The sequence below is a fragment of the Acanthochromis polyacanthus genome, chromosome 21 (genome assembly GCF_021347895.1).
Source record: "Acanthochromis polyacanthus isolate Apoly-LR-REF ecotype Palm Island chromosome 21, KAUST_Apoly_ChrSc, whole genome shotgun sequence".
Lineage (NCBI taxonomy): Eukaryota > Metazoa > Chordata > Actinopteri > Pomacentridae > Acanthochromis > Acanthochromis polyacanthus.
Window position 1 is genome coordinate 14540072 of NC_067133.1, and position 16902 is coordinate 14556973.

Genomic DNA, 16902 nt, shown 5'->3' on the forward strand with positions numbered 1-16902 from the left:
CAGGTGACAGCACACATCCCTGTCTGAGTCCTCGTTTTATTGGTTGTTCTTCACCAGATTTATTTTTTTTTAAATGCATAATTGTAGTCAAAACATAATGTCTTGCAGATTTTGGAAGCCATGCTTTTGCCAGGTAAGTGGTTTTTGTTCCTGATGTGTAGGGAAGTGAAACCCCTCACAGTATATACCAGATAAAGTATAAGAAGTAATCAGATCCTTAAGAAAAGTAGCATCCTGCATGAAAAATTCTGCCTAAGTACAAAACAGCACAATGTAGTTAGAGTATACACGGTGAATTGCTTTGGTTCTTTTGACTGATTTATTATTATGTATGACTTGATTATTGTGTCATCAGCATGTTACTGTTGTAGCTCCTGCAGGTGGCGCTAGTTTGAACTACTCTATATACAGTTTTATATATAGTGATAGCAGAAAGAAGAAAGAAGCAAAAGTTCTGATACTGAAATCTGTTGTCATATTTTTTTTTCTCTAATTTTGGATTTTTTGATTAAATATTGAATAATTTAAAAAAAATAAACCCATATAAGAAATTTAAAGGGAAAAGTCATTGTTTGGGAAATATTGTAACAACTCATAGACATCTAAAACGTGTCCCGAGTAGTATAATAGAGTTTAAAGTTCAACATTTCCCTCTGAAATCTAGTGGTATGGAAGCATAAACTGGTATAAAATAGAAATACCCAAAGTACAGGTGTGTCAAAATTGTATGAAGGTTCAGTACTTGAGTAAATGTTGGCTGTTTCATAACTGCAATTACACAAACACTTCTGCTGTCAAGATCTTTACACAGTGTCAAACTGATGGATGCAAATGATGCCTACTTACTACAAACCTTAAATCACACTGACAGAATACAGAAACAGCATTTGAATTATGCATGAAAGCTTTATTTTTCAGCCTAAAGCGTATTCTTCAAATTCTTCAACATGAGGTGCCTCGAACAACAACCTCTCACCAACAAGCCACTTAACAGTGTATTTTTTTCTGTAATGCAAGTAAAGCTTAATGATGAAAGATTTGATTTTATCATCATAAACGTCATCATCAAGAATGAATACACAATGATGTTTAAATGTCACTCTTTTGTGATTCTTTCAATAGATGGCATGGAATAATAAACAAAGCAGACTCATTTGCACTTGAATGCCTCAGGGAAGTAAAATTTTCTCATTGAACACAAGCTTGTTTGCTTGAATCATGGCCTCAGAATAATCACATTCAAAGGAACACTTCTAAATAACTACACATTTCCTTAACTGACTTCAAATGCCTGACAGAGAAAGGCTGAATATTAAACATAAACACTACAATTTGACACCAGGTTGTGATATCGATCCATTATCTGTTCGAAAGTATTAAATAGGTCTTTTGTTTACCTGCTGACATTCGTGCAGGCGCAGACTTGGACAGCCAATTAGCCACACGTGTGCTGACCTGGGGGAAATGCTGCTACTGGTAAGGGCTACATTATGTTCACTTACAATATATATATATATATATATATATATATATATAATCTTTTAGCGTATTAAGTAAACGTTCAAGTTGGCTTTAAAGTGGCTGTACGTTCCTTCTTTGTGTTTTTGTAACTGGAATGAAACATTTTGTAGCTTTGTGTTAAAAATGTGAACTTTAGCAAGCTAGCCGCCTAACTTTTCACTGTATTGTTTGCAACTGCGACATTTCAGCTAACCGGCTGCTCCTGGACAGGTTTGTTTTCTGTTACTTTGACAGCAGTGTCAAAAATAAACTTTATATTAGAAAACGCACTGTTGTCTGTTAAAGGTTAATGGAGTATACGCCAGCTTTGAAAACAGCAGGACTTCAGCTTTCTGTCAGTGAGGCAGTTACAAGACAACAAACAGGTGTGTGCTGCTAATTGAAGCCAGGCTGGATTTAATCTGAAGAGATAGTTTGAGTAAGCACCACATTTATTCTGTCTGACAACAGTTAATTGAGGACTGGGGTCTGTGTCTCTTGACTCTACCTAAACTCTCAGTTCAATTAACCCAAGGCCAAACCTTTCTTAAACAAGGCAAGAAATACATACATACATACAAGAAACATGACTGAAAAAAATAAAACACACAAAAAATATAAGTATTGATTCTTTGATATGTGGATATCAAATTGCACAAATTCTCCAGGATGTAGGAATAACAATATTGGACATATCAATAGTGTTACATGGATTCTTACATGGGCAAAAATGCTGATAAAATTGCAAAGATTTGTATATACAGAAAAAAAATATATTGCACAAATATTTATAATGTGCAGATTTGAATGTATTGATATTGCACCAAAATGAAGTATAACAATTTTTGGTGTTTGGTCTCCTGGGAGATGGAAATATGAATGGTGAAATTTACCTGAAAAAACAGGTGTGAAAGGAGGAGTCATAAGGTTAACACCATTACATTTTATTTAGTTTAGTCCACTTATTTGAATTTTCCTTGAATTTTGGACAATAATCTAAAATCTTGCTGCCATACTACTGTATACTGCAAATATGTGGTTTTTGAATATCTGTAAACCTTTAACATGCAACAAAATGCAGGTGACGGCACATGAAACCTAAAAATATAAATCAAACCGATATCAGAGTGAACTTATGGACTTAGGATATACTTAATGTAGAATATAAACCTAGTGTATACCCAGGAACATGCCAAAATAATCACAACGTATCATAAATATCTTGAAAATACCTTTAATAAGTCGGTTGCAGCCCAAACCACATCACAAAGAAATACTGACTATTCAGCATGAACATAGCTTGTAAATATCCAAATAAAAGTATAAAATATTATTAAATAATGAGGAACATGACTTTAACAAGATAATAGAAAATACAGTGTCGTTGCCCAGGTGTTATTCTGAAGGAGATGCTCTCCCATAAAATGTAAACACTCATCAAGAAAACTGAGCAGAGATGTTGCTTCTTTTCCCAACAGATGTTTTCCCAAGATGGTCTGTTTTCTTCCCAAAAAGAATGAATGGAAGCAGACAACCAGATTCTGTGAAGGTTAGTGTCTACTGTTGTTTATGTGACTGCTGCAGCAACAGTTCCTCTCTGCAGGAAGAACCCTGGACTTAGCACTCTGTATCTGTTGCTTGAATGGTATAGCTCATGCAAAATGCGCATGGATATGGTAACACTGGAGTCATTTGTGATTGCTGAGTATTATTCAGTAGGTGGCCACTCCTCGTGTTGTGATGGATGCTCATTCTACAGTGGTTTGCTGCTGCTCTGAGACAGTGTGCCTTATGTTTATGTTATGTTTTTTAAAAAAAATACTTACTACTTACTAACTTTCTACTAGCAGAAGCTGCTTGATATTGGTTGGCCAGTCTACACTAAAAATTAAACTATCATGTCAGTGCTGCCTAAATCATGATATGCGAGTCTGATGCCAGTTAGCCAACTATATGACAAGTAATCTCATTAATATAGACTTTTGTTTTATACTTTAATTGTCAGTGTAGTGCAAGAAAATGAGCTTCAACAAGCAAGGATTAAAATATTGTGGTCCTTTCTGTTACTGAGTTCTATGCTTTTAAAACGTTTTATAAATGCTTGTTGACGGAGCAGCTGGCCTTTTAAAGGCTGTTAAATCAATACAAAGAAAAGCACTCGGAGAGCACAGGACTCCACCAAGGCTGCTCAGTCGTATCCTTTCCGATGGCTGAAATCGTGAAAAAATTTATTGCAGAAATCACAGCACTATAGAATGTCGCCCTTTAATATAGATGTACCCACAAACATCTTCCACGATTCTGCCATTTTGGACTAATATGTGCAACTTCTCTGTTATAGGGACACGATTGCTATGTGTAGCTCAAATGATAGCACCTACTGCATGAAGCGGCTTTGAATCAGTTAAAAGTATGCAACTAAAAAGGACAAGAATAGTTTCATGTCCATTTATTTTAAGCGCATATTCGTGCACTACATTTGCAATCAATGTTGAGATAAAAATGTATACAAGCTTTAAAGGTGAGTCATTACCATAAAATTAGCATATGTTGTGTTAGACAGTACTGATGTGACAGCGTGGTGGCCAACCAATATTAAGTAAATCCTGCTGGTGCAAAGTGGTATCTGTATGTGGTATGTGATAATGACATACAAGCGTCATGCCATCTGAAGGCACCAAAAACACTGTTGAATATCCCTGTGTCACTACACCAGGAGTGCTGCTAGTAATGGCGTCTTTTTGCATTGCTGTATTATTCTGCAGCATCAGAATATCTTCTGCACTTATTTACTTTAGTTATAGTCGGGTTTTTCTTGCAGTGTGGAATTTGGTCCTTTAAAGTGATTTTAGCCAGTGCCAAAGTGGAGAAGAACTTTTTTTTTTTTTTTTAAATTTGGCTTTCATGTTTTCAAGCATAATTGACAAAGTTGTTCATCAGATTTTTTTAAAAAATACAGAGATATCTATCAAATAAGATGACAGTTTCTTATCCTTTACTCTGTGTAGTCTGATGATTCTTACTGTCAAGCATAGTTATCCCTCAAAGGCCTATTCTGAACATGGAAAGACCCTATGTAGCAGCCAACTGTTTTCATTGGTGAATAACCTACTGGTGGTTTTCTTTGTTTAGCTTCCATGTTATCTCTCAGTTAGAACTGCAGCTTAAGATTATTTGGAAATTCCATCCCTGATATACCCTCTAAACCCACTTTTTGCTGCCACAGAGTAGTTCTCAGTGGAAACAATGAATTACAGGGTCATTTCCTTGTTGCTCCTATAATCCCCCCGATTGCTTCTCTGCCACGGAGTTAAAAGTAAAAACCAGGACAGAGACCTTTATCCCCCCGCGCTATGACACACCCTCCCACCAATGCCCTGTTTTTTGTCTCTGCTGATGAGTCATGAAACTGAAGTGTTGGCCCAGATGTTTCCTGAGGGAAGAAGATGGTTGTAGTTTCCTATGAGCTCACTTTGCTGGTGGTGCAGTGATGAATTTGATGGGATTTTGTTTTATTCGCCTGTTGTTTTGTATGTTTACCATTATGGAGTTACTGGATTTTTGCACTTATCCTTCTCTGGTGGTCCCCTTCAGATGAAAATTAGTTTCAAAAAGACACCAAGGACTTTTATAGGAAATCTAAGACTTAAAACTTTGATTTACATTTCACAGGAAAGAGCTTTTGCCTACGTAACCACAGTCCCATGTATAGATTTTAGATTAAGAGTAAAAATTATAATCTGAACCACATGTCTAGATTTAATTTTTTTCATTGAATAGGAGTAGACAGAGTCTTACTTGTATAAGATCTGGCTTTAGAGAAAGTCTGTTTAAAATTTCACGATGGACAGTGATGATCTCATCAATAATACTGTTAGACATGAGGAAACAATGAATAGCAGCACTGGAGTAAGCCAGATTAGATGTGCACAACTTTAAAACAAGCACCTAATAAAATCAAGTAAATAACAAGAAAATGAAACAAGTACAGTATCAAGCAATGGAAGGAGCCTTTAAAACAGAAAAGTGAGAGGTCACTGACTGTTCATCGATTTTCTTCAAGCAACTCAGTTCACAGTTTCTGGCTTTTGACCTAAAATGCTTTGTCACCTCTGGTTTTCAGCTTCAAGAACAAATAAAAGGCCTTAGCTGAGAATCTCAGGTTACGTCCTGGCTTATATGCAGCTAAGAGATCAGATATATCAGAAAGAGGCCACAAGGACAGAGATTTTCATGTCTTTTACGAATTTCTGGTGCCTTTTTTTTAAAGAAATTTCAGCGAACAGCAAAGGAAAGTCCTCTATGCCAGAGTGACAAGAACTGAGCAGATTGGGGCTACGTTTACTCAAACATAATAGACAGTTTTGTTCATCAAATCATCAGAAATAACAGGATAATGAATTGAGTTCTTCTAAATATTGTAACAGACTCGCTATGTTTACTGTACGTGGACCGACCTTACTGTTGTGAGTAGTCACCCCTCAAAGACCCATTATGAGCCAAGAAAAACCCTGGAGGAGCCTTAAATGTCAACACTAAGGTTCTAAATCAATTCTGAAACATACTGGTAGCCAGAGGATGGAGGCTAGAACAGGAGGGATGTGTTTTTCTTATTGGCACGTTCTGTGAGTGGATGTCTTAAGCTTAGAAATGGATTTTAGCAGAAATACCAGGCGATTGTCTGATTTGGTAGATTTTGTCTGCCACAGAATAGACTTTTAAGGTGTGACTACACTTTACGGTTAGCGTTATCAGTCTGCATACAGTAAATGCAATGATTCAGGGTTAGTTTGTTTGAAAGAAACTCATACATATTCTTTTTATTTCTGGCCTTCTGATGAATGAAGTATCTACCAGGCCTCAGTAAATGAAACCCCAATTTGCCAAACAAGTTTTAAAAATCCTTACATTTTTAACCTTTTTCTGAATTGTTGTCATTTTGTTGCATAAAAGCTTTTTTGTTCCTTAGTACATATCCAAATATATATATTTATATATATACGTATCCAAAATAACTAAGTGAGGAATTATCAGCGTTTCCCATTGGGAATCCACTCCTGTGATATATTCTTTCAGTCGGCTTTGTTGCAGTTTAGCAGACCGTAGTAGTTTTCTGAAACTATTTATATTGCACTTTGAATATGCTTAAAAGAGGTAATCTTGTTTTCCGTGTGTCAGAAGAGGCAGCTTGATTTTTACCATCTAGTACCATTCTGTTCAAGTGTGCATTTGTGGGAGTTTTCTCTGGCAGCTCAATCCCATCTTTGATGTTTGTGCTCCCTCTGCTGGTGAAAGATGCACATTAACTAAAGTCTTGGTGAACAGACTTGTTGAGAGCAATACATTGTTTGGTGCTTCATTTTTTTTTTTTTTTTTTACTTTGCCATTATGACCTGGAATATCTGTAAACATGAACAAAGTGTATGCTGTTTTTAAAGTCTGAGATTCAAACCAATGCAGTCAATTTGTAGTATTTATTTATTTTTATTTAGCAAAGCTCACTTTTATACTATTTATTAGGCTATTTGATTCATATGTCAAATAAGCTATTAAAAACTAGTCAACATTGTGAATGATTTAACTTTTTCAGTCATATCTAAAGATGTCACAATATCAATACAATTAACAGGGACAAAAGCTCAAAAGTATGTAAAGACAAAGCATTTACTATTTTTCAATCAACCACAGGAAGAAAAAAGAAAACCGGCTTTTCAAAAGGAAAAACATACATATTGCATTTTTCTGGATGATAACATCAAATGTAGTTTTTTAGCTACAAGGCCTCAAGTATACAGAAATATGAAGACTGCTGTGTAATTCTATGCATGTTGTGTTCTACAGTGTTTTGATATTCGCTAAGAAAATTGGAAAAGCATACAAGGATGAAGTTAAAGGTCTAAGGCAGATAACTATATCGATCCGCTTGTGTCAAATCATAAAATTTAGATCCTATACAACTATTTAATGTAAAACAGTGTTTCCAAACTCTGTTGTCGAAATTTGCAGTTTTTCTGCCAATTATCGGAGCCTAAAATAAAAAAAATGTCAGAGGAACATCAGTGTCAGCAAAACCAATCTCTACAAATGGTGACTGTCATCTCAGATTCTGATTTTAATTGTCTAATTTGATCTGAAACGTGGAGATCCAGTTTCATCTTTCATCTTCTCATCAGTTTGTTTGGGAAAACAGGAGTAGCAGTGACAAAAATCAGAACCTTAGATCCCGCTTTAATGCAACATTTTATCCCCTGGAATGTCTTGGTTGAATAATATTCAGTCCTGGAGTCTCTCCACTGCCAGTCTTGCACAAATGGAAGACAAATATATTTCTTGGCTGACCATTGTGTTTCAGAGTGAGGTTCTTTTGATTGGGAATATACAGGGCTAATTAGCTTAAGAAAGTGATACAGTTTTCCTGCTGGACTTGTGCTGCCCGTTAACGTCAGCTCAGATTTCCCAGGTGCCTCACTGTCTGCCAGAGGTAACCAAATAATGGCTCCACTTGGAAGCCTGTTTTTCAATGTCGTTTTTTTAGTGATTTTTAATAGATCACTATTAGAGATATTGGTGTACTCAAGGGATTCCTTGATCCTGGATAGACTTTTATGTGTTTTTTCTTCTTTGTCTACCCTTTGCTGTGCAAATCTGCTGTATTTTGTGGAAGGCTGTCTGCTCCATTATACATGCAGATTCACATAAAGGCACAATGTGAGCCAGTTTATATGTACGACTGGTGATACCAATTTCAGTGCTTGAAATGGATTTTTTTTTCTCATCCGCAGAATGAAAGAAAAATCCTGTCGTTTACTGTGATGTAATGACATTAATGCATGTACATGAGTTAACATCTTCGTGCCTTTGTATGAATTACTTGGTTCTAATCTTTCAAACTGGAAACAGTGAAGGTGTTTGTGGTGTTGTACACATGAAATTGATGGAAGCAGTTGTGGCCAGACTGAAAGAAAGAGTCTGGCAAATTCTGCCTTTCTCCTTCTTGGATGGTTGCTGTGTCAAGTGGGCGTACGTGGATTGTTGGCATTGGAAAAACTACAAAAGTTGTCAGACACAGCCGGCACAGTTTACGCATCGGAGAGATGTGTGATTCTGCCTTTTCAATTTTGAAGTGTTATTATGATATGTAAGCTTTTGTCCTAATAGAAGAGGCTTTTTTGGAGTGTTATTGACTTAATTAACTTATGAAAAACCTTTTGCCTTGTCATGTTATAATTTTCAGTTATTAACTTTGAAAATAATAAACTATTACTCCACCATAATATTATGGAAATGGTTTTATTAAAGGCACTTTTGTGTCTAACTCTGTAAATAAACACTGATGTTAATAAAAAGCTTTTTTTGACAAATGGAAGAACAGAAGAATCCTGGATACCCTCCTTCCGGTCACATAAGTTACATAATACAACTCAACGCAACATTTTTAATTTTAGCACAGCTGCATTTCTCTTATCAACTTTTGGTTGAGTAAATCAAACACTGAACATTTTGAGGTAATTCTACCTTAGTGACTGATAATTCATCAAGCTATACTAAGCTTAAGTGGTTACTCAGAAGATTGATGTCCTATAAAAGAAGGCGTTGTCTTCAGGCGGAGTAATTTAGATATAATCTATATATCCACACTGTTCGGAAACTTCACAGAAGTCATGTTGTTTAGTTTTTTCCACTGGCGCAACTGCAGATTCCACATGATTTGTGTTTGAATAAAATATGAAGGATTTTTTGCTGTATCCCAAAGAAATTTTAGGTAGTGCCAAAAAAAAGTTATCGCTGCCAAAATGATAACAATTGAAAATAATTTTAAAAAAAAACATATTTACATTTCTGACTGTTTTACTAATAGCGAGGTAATTTTCTCAAGCAAAACAGACATGATGTCAATTGGTTCAATATTAGAGCTAGTGCTCCACAAAATAAAGTGTCCTTAAATCATAAGAGATGAAGAACAGTGTGAAAACGACTTTTAGCTAAAGGAAAATGAAATAAATGTTCACGATTATGAAAAGTTACCTCGCCTCAAATACATGGAATCAGGTGATTATGCAATAACTGTGACTGTGCCCGTCTCTTCAGCCTGGCTAATGAATATGCAGCAGAATTGAGAAATCATCTGCATTGAAGGTTGCACAGTTTATAGCTTGGCTATAATGTTTGCCTTGTTCCTTTTGGGTTTCTATTTAAGTACACAGGGAATATACAGAATATACTTAATCAGCTAGCTTGTCTGCTGTCTATGTTTTAACAGCCAATCTTGCAATTTTAGTACTTATTATTTACACATTTTTTGTACTTGCACTACTTACCACTGAACTGCTGAAAACAGTGATTTGAAGAATAATGGAGACCTGTTTCACTAAATTTACAACATGTTTGCTGTGATTGGTGTGTGGCTTGTGGTTTTCGATTAATCCACTCCGGAGGTGTTTCTCTGGTGTCAAAAAGTGGACCTAGAGTGAACGGTGAGCCAAAATGGGAGGAAAAATGCAGTTTCAAATTTTACTGGTTTGTGTGAATGCATGAAGTAAATGTAACAATGGCGCTGTATGTCTAAAGGTGTTTTGTGTGACCTGAATGTGGTGACTTTATTTTAGCAGCAGTTTATAAATTAGTCTCTACTCTGTTTGTGTCTTAAAGTGTGTGGTTTGAGTCTTTATCGCCTATCGTGGGGGGAACGTGAGGAAGCAGTCACTGTTTCTGTTTGTGGTTTCCAAAAACTAAAGTGAGAGGGAACTATACCCTGCAATTGAGACGACCACCTCTTTACAGTACACTTACAGTGCTTGCATTTCTAAATTTAAAAGGCTGAACTCTGCTGCTTGTCTCTACTAGTATGGATTTGATTGCATAACAGTAATGCTGATGGGCTGCATTGCAGACTGTACGGTTAATGCCAGCTTTTTTGTTTTCCTAGGTGTTTTTATTTTTTGCTTTTCGTTCATTAAAAATAATTGTGTTTTGTAGTGTGCAGACCACTGACTGGCACCACCTCTGAGTTGCAGCTCCTCTCTGGGCCAACGTAAGCCCTGCATACCAAGGAGGGACTACTTGTGTTTACCTCTCCCTACCGGTACAGACCAACGGCAGACTCAGGGTCCTCTCCTTTTTCTTCTGTGGTTTCTGGCAGCCAGCGCCAGATTCCTCCATGTCTATCACTGCAATCAGCAGGCCAGACCCGCAGTCAGCCAAGCAGCTTGAAACAAAACAGCATGAACGGCTGAACATAAAGTAGGTGAAGCGTTTCTTTTTTGGATACTGAGAGGAAGAATCTGTTTTCTCTCAACTTTGTCAGTTTTCCACTCTTCCTCATCGGAGGACTGTTCCTCCAATTTGTAATATGCCAAAGTGCGTCATGCACAGTTTCCTCTACACAGAGAAACTAAGAGCATCATAACTCTGTGTTTCAGCGCTACCTTGAAAACAGAATTTCTCCATGATCTGTTTGTACACTGTGTGTCTGATTGGCTACAGACAGACTCATCACTCTGACTTCCAGGATCCCCACACCTCAAATTATGTCATTACTCCAACCATGTATGTGCTGATTTGCTAAATGCGTTACTTAAATGGCAGCAGAAGTAAAGCATCCAGAAAATAAGGGTGTTGGTTAAAAATGCATGTAATGCAGAGACATGTTTACTGTGGAATGATAAATAGCACGATTTGTGTTGGCACCGTCAAAGTGCTTTTCTTGGAGCAGCACTCTACCTTCAGTGATTATTTAGATAAGACTAAAACGTACTAATACCTCTAGAGAAACAGCAGAGAAATACTAAACCTGCAGTAAAACAACGGGAGAGGGTTTTCTCTGATTTTGACCTGTGACTTGTGGTATAATTGTAAATAGTCTTATGATGGTTTGAAAAGTTTAGTCGGCAGGTTTGTTTGTATAGTACAACTCCAATACTAGAAGCTGTCAAAGCCAAGCACATACAGTTAATTTAAGGTTTTTTAAGCAGTGATTAAAGCGTCTTATTAAAATAACAAAGCAGCATCATTTCAAACTGCAAGCAGCTGTTCAGTGAAGCATCATCAATCTTAACTCGATTTCCTTAAATGCTTTCTGCAGCCATAGGTAGCTCTTGGCTTTTTTATGCTGAATTTTAGACCATAATTGTCTAATTATCCAAGAATGACACTTGACTGCAGTATGTATAGACACCAAAGGAGTGTCTTTTTTAAATGTGTGTACAGATATAAATCTCTCTGTCTCCACTGCTATTTAGGTTTCTGTAAGCCCTCACTTTCTATTGAGCAGTGAAACGGTTTTAAAAGAAATGTTTGTTATTTCACACCAAGCGCACGGAGCCAGCAGTAAACCCGTCTGTGAACTTAAGTGCTCCTCTATAAACTTATCAACAGTGTATTCCCTAGTAAAGAAAATGCTGTGTTGGTCAGAGATGGATAGGGGGGCATTCTGGGACCAATAAACCCAAAATACACAAATGCCTCAAATGAGATGTCTCATTGTAGCCTGTGGAGTGATTTACTGATTTCTAGAATCAAAGGCCACTCACCCTCATACCGTCCCATTTCACACACAAAGTGGGAGTCGCGGGACGACACACAATGGCTGTGACAATATTACTGTTATTATCATTCCGCTGTTGTTCACTCCACACTATCAAATCACTGGTAATATATATAATTCATGTGCTGCTGCAAGAGTGATGTTGCAATCTCTTTTTGATTTATGTCAATATATACAGTCCATAACAATGTTTTATGCATAAAGCTCAGAGGCAGCAGCAAAATTTCAACCCTGAGCTTCATTTATGTTGAAAAATCAGGAAGAAAATCTGAAAAATGAAGCTTCCTTCCACCTCGTCTGACCTGAACTCTCAATTTGATCAGTAATGAACTTTAATGACTGCACCTCCTCTCCCTGCTTTCCAGTAATGCACTTAGATATGATTGAATCCTGCTCTTTGCCGACTCTTTTCAGACACGTGCCTGAGAAACTGCTCCATTACAAACTCAGTTAACTGTGGTAATCTGGACTGTGGCGGGAGCACATCTTGCAGTATCATTAATGCCACTGCTCATTATGGCTTTGCCCTTGAATCCACACATACTGGGAAGAATCGAAAGTGTTTAATGGCTACAGCCATGGCAACAGAAATTCTGCCTCTTTCACTTTTTCCTGGAAAAATGTTAATCGACTGCACTCGCTCTAGAGTTTGAGTTACTCACAGAGTATCTCCATATTTTATTTTTTAAATTGATTACACTTTGGCTCAGCAATGTACCGTAACCTCCTGCATCCACAAACAAAACAGAATTTGCAAAACGAAACTTGTATACATAAATTATTCAATCTACCTCAATTTGATTCGGTTATTTTGTCAGCATGTTTTTGTAATCAGGAGATAGGCTGAAGTCCAGACTCTCAGGGTTTTCCTGAGCTTGGCACGTATCAGCACTGCCGCCGTTAACTTTGTGTTTGTAATTAGTTTAATTCTACAGTTATTAAGCTGTCTCACAAATACTGGAAAGAATTCAAGCTGCAGACTGGATTCTCACAGAGCTTGCCATTCAGTCTTGTTTGGATGAGTCTGGTGCCGTTGTTCTTACGTGGGATGATTCCACATGTTGTAGTTTGTTTTAGCTTTGCAGCAACTGTGAGTTGCACACACACGCTTCAAAATAAGGATGTAGTATACACAATCACTAGAAGGCTGAACTGTGCAAATATTGTGAAAAGAAAAATGCTTGACCCTTGAATACCGATCTTTACAAGGAGCAGGGGATGAGGTGATCTAAAATCTGAGCTTGTTTAAAGATGATGTACTAAGACTTTGGATGGAGACTTTAGTTGAGGCCCTCTGTTTTGAAGTGTAATGAAATCAGGCCTTTCCATGTTCACTGTTGGATGCAAGATAGATCAAAACCATCCCCTTCATTTCTACATGCACAGTTCTTGACATGTTTGAGTAACCGATTGCTTTTCTGGCTTTCAAACTAGACAATTGTTAATATTCTCTAGAAATATGCTGTCCGCTTGACATCATTTTTCATACTGGTTCCTAACTGATAGCAATTTCAGTGCCTTACCCGATTTTTTTTTTCTTCCCGCAAATCAGTTTTTTTCTTTAAAGAAAAGCTGTCCACACTCTCAGCTGTTGAATCTCTAATCACCAAAAGGCATACAACAAATCTGGCTTTCCTAAAATTCAGACTAAAACTGGCAATTTTGATTCAGCCCTCTGAACCCAAAGCATTTTCTGAGCCTGTCACATTTTTAATCACTGCAGGCTAATTTTTCAGTGTTAAAAAAAATCCAACACTTCTAAAGAAATGACACAACCATATATTTAAGTGGAATGAAGTTTGTGATGTGGTCTAACAATTTATATTGCTGTAAAATAAGAAAAAAACCCCCCAGGACATTCTTGTATCACCTATTTTACAAAAAAATTAAAACCTGGAATCAAGATGTACAATGTTTTTCCAAGTGCCCACCAGTGTTACCAGTGCTGGAAAAAATAATGGCTCTACACACTGTAGGTATTTTACGACTTATATTTTCATTTCTCTCCATAGTCGTCTCCTCTCTGCTCTGTGTGAAGACAACCTGCAGTTCACCCAAAAAGTCCCTGAATTTTTGTGTCATGACTGTTGGTCACAGCTAAGTGACTAATGGCTTTGTGGTTTTAGTAAGGAATGCAGATTTTTTTAAAAAACAACAACTTTCTTACAGAATCTGGGTAAAACACATGGAATTGACTAAATTTAATGAAATATCTAGATTTAAAAAAAATTGGTTAGATTGAGCTAGGTGAGTGGTTCAAGGACTGTCAGAAAGTTGAAAATCTGACAAAATTTGCGGTTTTGCTGTTCCTTGTTCCAGTACTGTATTTTTTGCAATTATATATTTTTTTTACAATAACATACCTGCAACCCCCATCAGCAGGTTTTTGGATTTTAGAGGATTATACCTCTGAGCTTTAAAGAACAAGTTGACTGTAACTAGCTTTCAGTATGAAACTATGTTTTAGAGTTTCCGTACTTAATACAATTAGAGTCATATTGATCAAATTGAGTTTCAGTACCCAGTCCTGAAATACTTTTATATTAAAATTACTGTGGAATAGTGTTGATCAAACTTTGAAACACACATGTTTGAAGATCATTTTCTTCCACTGATAGATTACATCATAAATTACGCTTTCCATTTTAAAATGATTTTCCACTGTAGTTTTGATTAGATGAAGGTCTACAAATTAATATTCTGCAATTAATGATTGTCTTTCATTACTAATATGTTTATTTTCTTAATCACTAGTTTGATTTGTGTAACTTGCTTTCTTGTCCAACCAAAAGTCTAAAACTTCAGGTGAATTTTCCTGTTGGCTAGTCAGCTGATTGCTTCATTAGCAAATTACGACATCATTCAAATGAATGTCGGACTGTGCCATCGCAAAAGCTGTGCAGGAGCCATCATAAATTGAGTTAACAGTCAGGTAAAAAGATGCAAGTCAAGCGATTAAAAACGGCAAGAAAGTCACCTCAAGTGTTGATCTTTATGGCTGAAATAAGATGAAGTGTCATAGTGGTATGTTTCCTAGTGTTACTCTGACATCTTTTTTGTGTTAATTGGTGTGATAACCTATAATATTTATTTTAAATGAACAGTGATCTGACAGGTCTTTGAAGTGACAGGATCTTCATCATTGCCTCCAAGAATATGTGACACTGTTTAACCGTATCATTTGAACTCCTTTAAGTGGTTTACCTGCCGACTGCTATGAACTTTGGATTCAAAGTGGTTTGAAAAGAGCCGCTTTGCCCTTTGTAGTCCTGTAAGAGTGCAGGGTGGACAGGTCTTTGTTTAGTCTGACCTCAGTGTGCTTCCTCTGCTCCGAAAGCCTTTGGAGACGCCAATCTTGGAGTGTCTGAATGACCAGCAGCACATCCGTCACTCTCAGTTCTCCTGAGCTCCAACTGTTAGAACCACCTCAGCTTCTCTAATAGTGCCTTTGTCTCGTAATAGACAGATATGGATAGCCATCCCAAGTTATTGAGATCTTTGGAGCCTTCTGAATCCTAAGTAATTTCTCTCCATTTTTTGCTCCTGTCAAGTATTTACCCTGAGTGGCTCCATAGGAACAAATGGCACAACCATAGATAGCTGTAGGGAGAGCTTTAAAAAAAAAAAAAATCGTAAGGTGACTTTTGATAGCATTGACTTGTTGATATTTTCAGTTGTACTGAGAAGCATGGGATTTATTAATTTATAAACAAACTGTTTAGTGCAAGCTGTCGGTTTTTGGTGAATATTTAGGTGTGACATGTAGAACAACACAATTTTGATGAAATATCACTATTTCAAGCTCAGATTTTCTTAAGTTATCAGATAAAATGGGTAGTCAAGGACTGTTTAAAAGCAGACAATCTGATCATCCTTTCTGTTTCTGAAATTTATGGTGTAATTTTGCTGAATTATTGTTTTGTTTTTAAAAGTAATACAATTTTCAAAACCACGAGTGAATTTGGAGCTTCAGAGGGTTAAGTGGAGTTCAAAATTAGTTGGTGAGATAGGTTTTGTCATTTTGCACTGGCATGCTGAATTCAATGGTAGAGATGTATTAGGTCCTTCACTAAAATAAAGTTTGACAGAAATGTCACAGCCAAAATTTCCCTTGTATTTAGTGTTTTTTTTAGCATCCTAGTGGTGAGATGAAATTGGTTGTCAGTGCCATTTAATTTTTCTACTTGCAATTTTGCATAGATCAGTGAGCATTGTTTCATTATCCTTTTTTAAACAATCCTAATAACACAGTATTGTGTACAGCACATACTGTGTTACCAACCTTCAAAATCCCGACTAGACTAGTTCAAGTCTGAGAAAAAGTGCAGACTGCACCTCGCCGTGTTAAGGAACGCACAGTAGAAGTTGTATCAGCGAGCACAGAAGCAGGCTCCCTGCCAAGCAGAATCGGAAAGACAATAAAAACAAGCAGACCACAGACTCCTCAGCTTTCACAGTCAACACTCTCCTGTCTGTCCTCACCAGCGCCGGCTGTTTGTTGCTGCAGAGAATTCTGTGAAATGGGTTACAATATTAAATAAATCAGCTGTGTAGAGGTACAGGATGTCGAACTGCTGTCTGTCAAGCTGTGACTGTCATAACTCCAGTCTACATTACTGCCATTCTGCTCCTGCACGCTTTACTACTATTATTTTAAATACTCCACAGGGAGAATAATGGAAGTTAGCACAAATCCAGCTTCAAATGTGACCCATTTTAATCGTTCTGTCCCATCAGGCCATCATCAGCACTCTATAGCTGTTAAAGTATTTGTTAAAATAATCAAAAAGCAACTTTATTTTTTAAATGTGTTGCCACAGTCAGATGGTGTCAGTCTTCTGTTGCTATTATAGAAGTTT

The 16902-nt window shown here is 36.8% G+C and overlaps 1 protein-coding gene across 5 annotated transcripts in view; it reads left to right on the plus strand.

The window, feature by feature from the left end:
* The first annotated feature begins 554 nt into the window (after positions 1-554).
* The window catches only part of LOC110948477 (RNA binding protein fox-1 homolog 3-like), a 550111-nt gene continuing 533763 nt past the window's right edge, over positions 555-16902 (plus strand). For 2 of the 5 annotated variants that reach the window (XM_051941117.1, XM_051941119.1), the window contains exons 1-2: positions 594-1476; positions 2979-3049. The gene's annotated coding sequence lies outside the window, so the exon portion shown is untranslated. Of the gene's footprint in view, positions 1477-2978; positions 3050-16902 lie in introns of all 5 variants that reach the window. The other 3 variants (XM_051941123.1, XM_051941122.1, XM_022190017.2) reach the window with 3 other exon arrangements.